Source organism: Myxine glutinosa, chromosome 11 (assembly GCF_964187855.1).
Source record: "Myxine glutinosa chromosome 11, kmMyxGlut1.1, whole genome shotgun sequence".
NCBI classification, from domain to species: Eukaryota; Metazoa; Chordata; class Myxini; order Myxiniformes; family Myxinidae; genus Myxine; species Myxine glutinosa.
Window position 1 is genome coordinate 113672162 of NC_136271.1, and position 12032 is coordinate 113684193.

Here is a 12032-nt window from a genome sequence, read left to right on the forward strand (position 1 = left end):
GCTATTATAGCACTCGTACATGTTGAGTAGAGTTCAACACCAAGAGAATGTTGGTTGCCGTTTATTCATGTATCTATCATCACCTACTACATGTAGTGGTAGCGCTCGTTTCATTTTTGACGAGAAATCCACAGCAATAATTATCACGTGAGGCTCTCCCGTTTGCCGATGATATTTGGCTTCTCCTTCAGAATACCAACTGCAACTACTTCTTGAACTTCCGAGTGGGCCTCTTCTCGGCAGTAGGACTCTTAGTCTTAGAGTCTTACCGCAGGTACTGCATATCGGATATGACTCATCTGTGGTACTCAGCTCCTCAACACAGCCACAGAAATAGCACACATCTTCATAGCCAGCATAGCGGTCTTCATAGCGGTCCATGTAAATAGCGAGCGAGGGGGAAAACCCGCACACAAAAACATTCAACAACAACAACAACAACGTACATTAAAACGGTTATATTTCTTACCATCAAGCGTTCCTGACACGAGCTCATAATACAGTTCGTCCAGTGATATTTTCTGGCACTTTGACACCAACCCAGGCCTTTAGAACACTGCACGTTCGCCGAATTTGGCAAACAACGAACGCCATTTTCTTTCAAACTGTCGCGCACATGTAACTTGGCTCAGACTTGGCTTTGTACACGAGCACATACACAAAGACTTGGCTTTGTACGCGAGCACATACACAAAGACTTGGCTTTGTACGCGAGCACATACAAAATTCGAACCTGTTTTCCACTGAGCGGGAATGGTACTGACTTCGTGAGGGAAAAAAAAAAAAAATTTTTTTTTATGGGCGGGCTACTTTTATGGGGCGGGCGGCGATGATAAACAAGAATTTTTTTTTAACCAGCCTAAGGATGTAGAATGACTCTTTTGTATTGAGATTAATGTTGAGAGAGTGAGAGAGATAGTCCTTCATGTGTTGCGTATTACCTCCTCAAACCCCGGTTACGGTGCACCTCCGAGTCTGGAGCGGGAACACGGCAGAAAGATTTGATATTTTGCGTGTTCTAATAAACCATGGTAAAACCACACCAAGGCAATTGTAGAACAAAACAAGTAATTGCATTAATAACTCTCACAAACAGAATAATAACACTATTAAAGAAAGTACCATGAAAATGTCACTTGCATCAAATGAACAATACATATGATGGTACCATCATTCCACAATGCTCTCAAAGCAATGAACTCACGATACGCCAACCGTGAGTAGAATGTAACATTCCCCAAAGTCCAGGCACGGATCCCCACACAGGGTGAAGGTCGAGGTCGTGCAGAACGGCAAAACAACAGGCAGGTATTGGGGCGGCTGTGGATGAGGAGTTACGAGGTGAAAGGTCGATTATGGGAATTGAGCCGATATGTAAACCAACGGCAATCAACACGATGAGGTCGATATGGAAATCCCAACGGCAAAACAAGATGCACCAAGCGGACAGCCTCTTCTTCTTCGAGGACAAAATGGCATGTAGGCCGGTAATGGAGGCGCTTGATTTGTCCAACGATGACTCACACTTGGTGATAAAACCTGAGACGCAGGTGTAATTGCACTCACAATATAGGACGATGTCGCAAACAATCCCTTTCACAGGAAACCTCAACTCATTCGCGACCAATATATAAAAACAAGTCTTCTCGCAGCCTCGACATGACTCAGCTCTCTCCTCCTCTCTCTGCCTATATCCATCTCTCTTCTTCCGGTCTCTTTGCCACGTTTTCCTTTTTCCTTCACAAATATTTATTTTTACCTTTTACTAAAGTCATCTCCATTTCACACAAAAATCTTAACAATATTATCTGAAACAAAAATCCTACAAGTATATAATAACAACAATTGACAAAACTCAGGTGGTTTGATATCCGTTTGTTTTGTCATTAGTGTTAGCTCTTACATGAGCCTCGATCTTGTATACAAAAAAAAAAAATTTTAAAAACAATTTGCTGTTAACTGACGCTCTCCATCCAACTTAACAGCTTCAGCAAAACTGCAACGAAGAATGGGAGAAACTCTCCAAATCCAGATGTGCAAATCTGATACACACATAGCCAACAAGGCTCCAAGCTGTAATCGCTGACAAAGGCGCTTCTACGAAGTATTGACGCAGGGGGCTGAATAATTATGTAAATTAGATATTTCTGTATTTCGCTTTCAATGAATATGTAAAATTTTCTAAAAACACGTTTTCACTTTGTCATTGTGGGTTATTTTGTGTAGATTGGTGATGAAAAAAAATCTCAATTAAAGCTATTTTCATTTCAGGCTGTAACAACAAAATATGAAAAAGGGCAAGGGGTATGAATACTTTCTGAAGGCATTCAGATTAGATCGTAGCTGCTTGTTTCACACATTTAGTGAAATGTAACGTTTGTTCCAGGGGGAAATGTGGATCAACTGCACATGCTGGATAGTGTAGCATGTTTTCTCATAAAGAGAAAGCGTTGTTCCATTGATGAGCTCTTACACGAGCCTCGATTCTGTTTTTACATTAAAAAAAAAAATTCACTGATGAGAAAACGTTCCTTTTATCTTACAGTATGTGGATATCGAGTACAACATGGAAAATCTAAAGGTGTTAGCAAGGGATTCAATAATCTTTATGCCCTTTGGTTTAAAAAAAAAGCATGACAGTTGCCCGTCTACACTGTACCCAAATATCAATGAAGTATCTCATGAATAATGAATACTGTTTCACTGTGCTTATTTTCTACAATTGAGAACCTCATGATGCATGTTTGTGTTTGTATTTGTAGAGGATTTCTCAGCAAGTGGTGAACAGTTCACAAGCATTCCCGACTGAGGGTGAAGAGATCCCACCCATCCTGGAATGGTCAGAGGGGAACAAAGACGATTCACCTGGGCAAATCGATGATGCGAGTAGGAAAAGGAAGAAAAGGTTACCACAAACAAGTGGGAAGAGTAGAAGAGTAGATGGAAAGGTGGAAGTACATGGCAGCAAAAAACAAAGATCTTTTGCAGGAAGAAAGTTTAGTGAAGGGGAGAGTTCAGGGGTTGGAGCTAGAGGTGGTAGCGAAAAGAGACGAAGAGGAAAAGGGTGGAGGAATAAAGGCCAGCAGATTGGAAACGGAAAAAGACAGTGTAATGTTTAAAGAAGCAAAGAGCAAAACTTGTACTAGTGTAGCAGCATAGCAAACCTGTTTAGTGGGGCGGCTTAGCCCAAATATTCAAAAGAATTGTGCATTTTGTGATACAAGCACCAAATTTGGCACAAATGTACATTAATATGTTGCGAACATTTTCAGATATTGGGCCACTTGAAATTCTCTCTTTATGTCCGCCATATTGGATTTCAAAATGGCCGCCACTTGAAATCTACATTTGCTATTATCTCTGGACGTAATGCAGCTATTGACTTGATTCTGGTATCTAAATGTATGTTTTTGGGGGCAAGGAATCCAATGGTACCAATTTCAACTTAATATTATCTATCACAGTCTGTTATATAATTTTATTTGGAAATTATCTAGGCAAATATTGGATTCAACACAATACTTTGAAAAGAATGTCTTAGTTCTGTAAATGTCTTAGGTATAATACTGACATGCTACATGGTCTAGTATTTGAGGAGACGGAGACACTGACCAAACCTGACCAATCAAAGAGAAAAGACATTGGGAGTGGGTACAGTTCACTCGCAGAGAACTTGGTCAAATTCAGTGAACTTGGAGAGCTTCCAGGATCATTTCACCTGGAAAGACTCGATGATGGTCATGGCATTGAAGCTGCGATGGTTGCACACGGTGCAAAATATCATCAGACATGCAGGCTCCAGTACAACAACACCAAACTGCAGAGAGCACAAAAGAGAGCACTCAAGAAAGAATGTGAGAGCGATGAGGAACAAGCTGCATGCAAACGCACCAGGTTACATTCACGCTCATCGAGTACAGAGAAGAAGGTCCCAGAAAATTGTTTCTTCTGTGAACAACCTGCTGGGGCTGACAGTCTTCGGAAAGCTGCAACATTCCAAATGGACAAACGGGTGCGTGCCTGTGCAACCCTTCTTGGTGATACAGAACTGCTGGGCCGTCTCAGTGGTGGGGACATGATAGCGTTGGACGCCCAGTATCACCCACGGTGCTTGATAGGACTTTACAATCGCACAAGAAAGGCCCAGTCAACAGGATCACAGGACACAAAACAAGAGCGAGCAATGTCGGCAGTTGTCTTCGCTGAACTCGTCCTCTACATTGAAGAAACCAGACAAGATGAGGAGACGGCACCAGTATTCAGATTGGCTGACCTTGTCCAGCTCTATCAGTCCAGAATGGAACAGCTAGGAGTCCAGCTCGACACGAGAGTCCACTCCACACGACTGAAACAGAGACTGTTGGCTCAGTTTCCTGACATGCGGGCACACACCAAGGGGAGAGACATCCTGATGGCATTTGAAGAAGATGTCGGTGCTGCTCTTGCCAAAGCCTGCGAGCTGGACAGTGATAGTGATGCAGTCCATCTTGCCCATGCTGCACAGATTGTTCGCCGTCACATGTTTGGAGAAGCCAAGCCCTTCACAGGATTCCCTGAAGTATGTCAAGAAGAATCTGTGCCACCGTTGCTGCTTGCCCTAGTCAGTATGATCCTAGAGGGACCCAGCATCAAGGAACAGATGGCAGACACTAACCCTGCAGCAATTGCCACAGCTCAGATACTGAAGTTCAACAGCATCAAACACAAGCGAACACGTGGCACCACATCATCCACCAGTGTCAGGCACAGTGTTGCACAGGAGACCCCACTTCCAATATACATAGGGATGATGCTGCATGCTCATACACGCAAGAAGGAATTGGTCGACAGACTGTCACACCTTGGCCTGAGCATCTCCTATGATAGAGTGCTCCAGCTCTCAGCACAGATGGGCAACAGTGTCTGCCAACAGTTTCACAGAGAACGAGTGGTCTGCCCTCCGAAGATGCATGGCAAAGTGTTTACAACTGCCGCTGTAGACAACATAGATCACAACCCTAGTGCAACAACATCAAAGGACTCCTTCCATGGTACCGCTATCTCCCTCATACAACATCCTTCTTACACTGGTGAAGGAGTGGATCGGAGTATCGTCATTGTTGGAGGATCTGGGGATGCACGGTCCAAGACAGTCGCCCCCTTGCCGCACTACTACACTGATGTACCCCCTGTCACTAGCAGCATCAAGAAGTCGCCTGTCCCAGCTGCTAAAGTGGCGTCATTGACCAGAGGAGACTTCAAACAGCAGACTGATGAAGAATACCAATGGCTAGGCAATGCAAAGCGAGTCCTGGAAGACAACACTGGTACAGTGGACAATGACAACACATCTTGGGCTGCATTTCATGCCAGCCGACAGCCACCAGATGCTCGAGTCATCTGCCCCACGTCGCTGCTTCCACTCTTCCTGGAGAGTGCCCACACAGTGGCCATGATCCGGCACTCAATGGACGTCGTGAAGAATGCTGTGGAACACCTGAACTGTCAAGGACTGGAGAAGGACAGTACACACCTTACTGGACCAGGCTAACTGAGGCAGCTCACAGCTGCATTGAGCTGGTTTCTTGCAAGTGCAAGAAAGGGTGTGTGTGAGGCGCTGCAAGTGCAAAAAGGCTGCCCTTCAGTGCACAGCCCTCTGTGTGTGTGAAGGGGACTGCACATGACGATGAGTCAACAACATACATGTACTTGTGGCAATGCTGAACTTGTTAACATGACACTGTTTATGTACACGTATCTTCAGTACCGGTATATACCTAGCCTCAGATACCAGTACACCTAGCCTCAAATACTAGACCATGTAGCATGTCAGTATTATACCTAAGACATTTACAGAACTAAGACATTCTTTTCAAAGTATTGTGTTGAATCCAATATTTGCCTAGATAATTTCCAAATAAAATTATATAACAGACTATGATAGATAATATTAAGTTGAAATTGGTACCATTGGATTCCTTGCCCCCAAAAACATACATTTAGATACCAGAATCAAGTCAATAGCTGCATTACGTCCAGAGATAATAGCAAATGTAGATTTCAAGTGGCGGCCATTTTGAAATCCAATATGGCGGACATAAAGAGAGAATTTCAAGTGGCCCAATATCTGAAAATGTTTGCAACATATTAATGTACATTTGTGCCAAATCTGGTGCTTGTATCACAAAATGCACAATTCTTTTGAATATTTGGGCTAAGCCACCCCACTATACGTATATGTAAGATAGAGAGAGTTGAGCTTAAGAGTTGTGAGAGGGAAAAAAGAAAGAGAAAGGCAAAGATGAAGAGCAACTCAGCAAGTAAGCGCAGAAGATTGAGATTCTGACAATTGGATTAGTGACTGGAGCAGGAAGGCAAGAATCTACAAACCAAATGAAGGAAGTGAAGAGTAAAATGGTTTATGTACATTTTGGAATTGAGAAAAGGCTTTCAGTGAAGAACAATATTAAGATAGAAAGATTTTATTAAAATGAAAACTGTTATTTCAAATTTCGATAATAAACAATAGATCACAAATTGTGTCATGCATGTCTTAATACACGACAACCACACGCCGAATACACAACCACGACTAAACCTTTAAAGCCCCCAATTATTTCCCACTTTAGTGTGGGGTCGGCTACCTGATTGCTGACGGTATAAAGGGGCACTTGAAAATAAATTATCACGTGAACAGATGATTGCTGATAGTTTAGCTCAACAGAAAACAAATGCATGGAACTTGGCATTTTTAACTCACCTGGACTCTAGCACGGTGAGCTTATGCGATCGAGCAGTCTCCCGCAGGTAAGTCAGTCAGTCAGTGAGTCTAAATACTTGTCAATGTCGCTTGAACCAAACACGATTTTGATGAAACTTGGCCACATATTTTGTCTGATGCCGAACGAAGGTGCACTGACCGCATCAAAATCTATGCTCATTAATGGGTTGAAATCAGGCCTAAAACAATAAAATAATTCCGCCCTAACCTATAGAGGGCATTGCATCACCAGAATAGCCCGCACTCGACCAAAAACATGACCTGGAACCGGTAAAAACATGTATCGCTGTATTCAGCAGAGAGGGGCTCACATTCAACTGATCACGGCCTGTTATAGATATGAGGGCTGTTATAAATACGGGGTTTGTTTGATTTTTGGGGCCTGGGTTTTGTCAATTTTTGCTAATGTTCAATTCGGAGATCACTTCGTCCAGCGTAATGCGACGGTTTTCCCTCAGCACGCGTCAACTCCTGCAACCATTTCTGGTGTGTCAGCTGTGTGAGGTTTTGCTAAATCACTCCTCCCATCAGTCATGGAAAAGAAAATGTGTTGTGTTTGAGTGGAAGATTTGAAACCCTTTGTGATTCTTCCCAATCTAAATCCTCTGTCTTTCTTTCTCTTCCTATCCTTCTCAATCAATGTCTCTCTCACCACACCTGTGAATAACCTCTTTTTCATCTGTGTTGAACCATCCTCCCAACAGAGACAACTCTATCTACATCTACATCTGTCTCAGACAACATGGACAAACTTTTAACCACTCATCTCAACTTGATTGACTGCAAGGAGGCATCTCTTCAGGACTGGTCTCCCATATCTATTGCCCCTGACATTAATTCAGCTTGGGAATTCTTCCACAAAATCCTGCTCTCTCTCATGCACAGAATCACCCCATCTGTCTTCAATTATCCTACCCTTCTTCCTGCCCATGGTACACTGAATCCAGTAATGAAGTAGTTGCTCTGAAACAACTTGTCTTCTCTTCCTGGAAGGCAAATCTGACCGAAAGCAATCTCAGTGCATTCCAAAAATCCACAATAAGCGAGTCCACTCTCAAGAGAGCCAGAAAACATCAATCCAACCTCAAGGATTAACTTTCACATTTATCTCCCCCCTCTAAATCCTGTTGGCACTTTGTTGAGTCTGTCTCTGATGCATGCTCTCCTTCCATCCCTTCCCTCTCTTTAAATGGCACCACAGCTGACAACTTGTGAGAAGGCCGAATGCCTCAATTTTTTTGCTTTCAAATCTTGTGTCCTATCCCCCCTCTCTCGGTACCCACTCCACCCAATCACACACAACCGCTCCCAGACTCTGTCTTTTGTACCCGAGAACGTTATTTCAACCCTCGACTACGATTCTGATACTGAACTGGACGGTATCACCTCACATGTCCTAAAAACCTGCTCTGTTGCTCTTGCACTTCCTCTCTCTGCCCTTTACACCCTGTTATTTGTACCAGGTAATCTTCCATCTGCTTGTAAATCTGCAAACATCTCTGCACTACATTAAGAAAAGAGGAAAACTGATCAGCTTTCTTACCATCATCAGCAAGGTCATGGAATCCATCAGAGTAGTTAATATGAAATCCTTCCTTTTCTCCAACAACCTCATCCCAAATCACCAATTTGGTTTCAGACCAGGTCACTCCACCTTGGACATGCTGCTTCTACTTACCCAACAAGCCCTCAATGTCAAACATGAGATCAGGGGCATCTCTCTGGATATATCTCATGTTTCTGATAGAGTCTGGCATTCTGTCTTACCCTCCAAACTGTCTGCCTATGGAATCCAAGGCCAATTCCACAATGGTTTGCTGATGCCCTCTACTCTCATAGCCAATGTGCGGCACTTGACGGAATCCTTTTATCTCCTCTCCCTGTCAAGGCTGGAATGCCCCAAGACGGTGTTCTCGGCCCATTCCTTTCCCTGATCTTCATCAATGATCTCTCTGACTCTCTGGAAAACCCCCTTTATCTATTTTCTGATGGTTCCACCCTGTGCAATGACATCCCTCATCCTTCAGACAGGCAGGCAGCAGCCTCTTCCCTCTCTTCAGACCATAAAAATATCACAAACTGGTCAAACACCTGGAATATGTGTTTCAATCCAGACAAATGTCATACTCACGATCTCTCTCTCTCTCTCTCTCTCTCTCTGAAAGGACCGTCTGGCAAACCCTCCCATCTACCTTCTTGGCAATCGTCTTGAGGAAGTTCAGTCATTCAAACTCCTGGGTCTCACTATAAGCCATGATCATTCTTGGGCAAACCACATTTTAAAATTGGTGTTCAAAGCCAGCTGCTGACTGGGCATCCTCCATCATACAAAGTCCTCCCTTGGTACACCTGAACTCCGATCCACCTACAAGGCCTTCATCCACAGTTTGATGGAGTACTGCTCTACCATCTGGGCTGGCTACCCTGCCTCGCACCTTGCTCAGCTTAATACAGTGGAATCCAAGGCTCTTAGGATCATTGGAATCTCTCACGCTGAAGCAGTCCATCACTTAGCCATTGCAGACAACTCTGGTGTTCTCTCTGTCTTTTGGGTCTTGCACCCTCTGCTATTGCCGTGCTTTGTCCTCCCCAGGTTTCTACAGGGCTCACACGGTCCACCATCAACCCCCTTCTGGTGAACCTACCAAAATCCAGGATTACTGCTCACCTCCACTTGTTTGTTCGTCTTTTTCCCCACCTGTGGAATCAACTTCCACATCCCTCTTCAATCTCATTCTTCCCTTCACGTCTTCAAGACAGATGTTCACCACCATGTCAGACTGTCCCCAATCCTAAAGCATGATCTTCTCGAAACTCAATAACCCCACCCAGTTCACCTCTCCTACCAATTTTCCCTCCTTGGAGTTGACTTCTGTATCCATTTTGTCCACCCCTTGCATGCGTGTTTTGCGTCCTGTTTATGTCAGTACAATCCCGATCCGTTCACTGTACTGTACTAGCTCTTCCATGAGCCTCGACTTTGTAGGCAAAAAAAAAACCCATTACAAAACCCACATTACAGAACGAGTTCAATCGATTATCAGCATCAAACAGCGCAGACCATGAATACAAATCCCATCAAGCGACAAACATTATCACGCAGAGCCAAGCCGTGCACCCTGGTCGACAGTATCACTGGAGGAGCTGGAATTGCTCAATGAGAAGCCTGGTGATGGCTTAACGGTTAAGATAGCTGGCTTGAGATCTTAGAGTCCTGAGTTAAATCCCGTCGTGCCATTGAAATAACAAGGTGGGTTCATTCAGCCTGTCATCCTTCTGAGATTGGTAAAATGAGTACCAGCTTACTGGTAAAAGGGGGAAAATTGCATCAGCGGCACAGCCGCACCTCCAGAAATAATGGATCCAAGCAAGTAGCCACAGGCTGCATACGAACCACCACACAATGAGCATCGCTGGGAGACAGGACAGACCAATGGGGAGACAGCCCTCCAGTTGGTTCGAACTACATGGAACAAGAATCCAAGGACCAAAATAACACTTGCCAGTGCAGTTTGATGCTGGTCGGTCCCTAAACTCAGCCTCTCGCCGGAACAATACAAGGCAGGAGAATCCAAGAGCTCAGGACTTTTTGCCCACGACTGGGGAAAGTGAAGTCAAGGATGAACCTGTGAGGCTGAATCTCCGAGAACGAACGGGTTGGTGACGTGGTGCAGTGGAGAACTGACGGGCTGTGGCGTTTCCCAGGATACACTGGCCAAACACATTCACTTTCTGTCTGTGGCGTTCATTACATCTAATTTGTTCACTTTGAACGCACAAGTACTCAACCATACGCCATCATTCCTTTATGGGAATGGTTTACTGACTCGCATATCACAATTTCTTCTAACACCTTAAAGCAGCTCTCCCTACAATGCGCACCACATCCTATATCCTTCTCTTCTTCCTCACCCTCCCCTTATTCACGTTGGGCCCAACCACCATTGGGACCTGCCAATACACCATCTTCCTCTCTCACTATCATTCTTAACTGCTTTTCCCCAGAATGATGAGGCGCCTGCCGTGTGTAGAATCATGAGACATTGACTGGCCAAGAGGGCTTACAAGTTAGGGGTAAGAGCTTTCTCGTGTGACACTGCTTGCTTGTAAGGTAGTGCCTTTGCCAATTCCTTGATAAACTGCTCGATCGGCTCTCCATTGATGAGACCATAATTTGTACGAGTAAAAGAGAGTTCTGCCCGACGTTTCGTTGTGGTCCGAGATTAGCAAGCATCCTATTTACAGTATCGCTCAGCCGTTTTGATTGACAGCAGTGGGGCATTGAGAGCATAGTACCCCATCTGGGGGGTTTAATTCGCCAGAAAGGTAAAACTGAGTTAGACGATGGACCCTGCCTGAATTAATCCTCTTAGTCTGCGCTTGTGGTTGCTTAGCAACACTTCGCGCCAGGAGTTATCTGCGGCCCGTCGGCTCCAGAAGTCATCAGCCAGGAGGTGGGTCCAAGAAGTCCTATCGCAACCCCCACCAAACCCATAACATAATGTATGTATGCTCTATGTCTCTGTTCTATGTCAGAATGTATGTATGCTCTAGGTCTCGCATATACCCATTGATTGCACAGCTGGTCTAACGCCACAACCACAATTGTAATTTTAAACACAATTGTAATTTTTTTTTTGTATACAGAATCGAGGCTCGTGTAAGAGCCAACACATTAAACATGAAAACATGCACAGACACATAAAACATACAAGGAAGGGAGCAGGAGACAAGAGGGGGAGAGAGAGAGGGGAGCACACAAGCACAACAGTAGAGAACAGGGACGTCGGTAGATATGTGGAAGGGAGAGGGCTGGGGGGGAGGGGAGAGGTACACGGTATAAAGAAAATGACCACCACTATGAATTACAGGAAAGAAGTTGGAGATTGAAAGAGGGGGATTTGGGGTGTTTTAACAGGGGTAGATCAAGGTTTTGGGTGGGGAAAGATAATAGATGGTCGTGAACAGCTGTTTTAAAGATCTGGAGGGAGGAGTGGGATTGAAGAGTGTGGGAGTTTGGTCCAGAGGTGGGAGAAAAGATGAATGAAGGTGAGCAGAGAGTCTTGATTTTGGCAGTTTCACCAGAAGAGAATTGCTGGCAGATCTTGTGCGTCCTGCAGGAATATTTGGGGGACAGAGCAGGGGGAGCTAGGCCAGAGAGGAGTCGGTAGAAGATAGAAATACCACCAACCTGCCTGCGGTGAGCGAGTGAAAGGCCCTCAGATTCAGCTTCATCGTGGGAGATTACAGTGATTCGGAAAGCTTTGGTTTC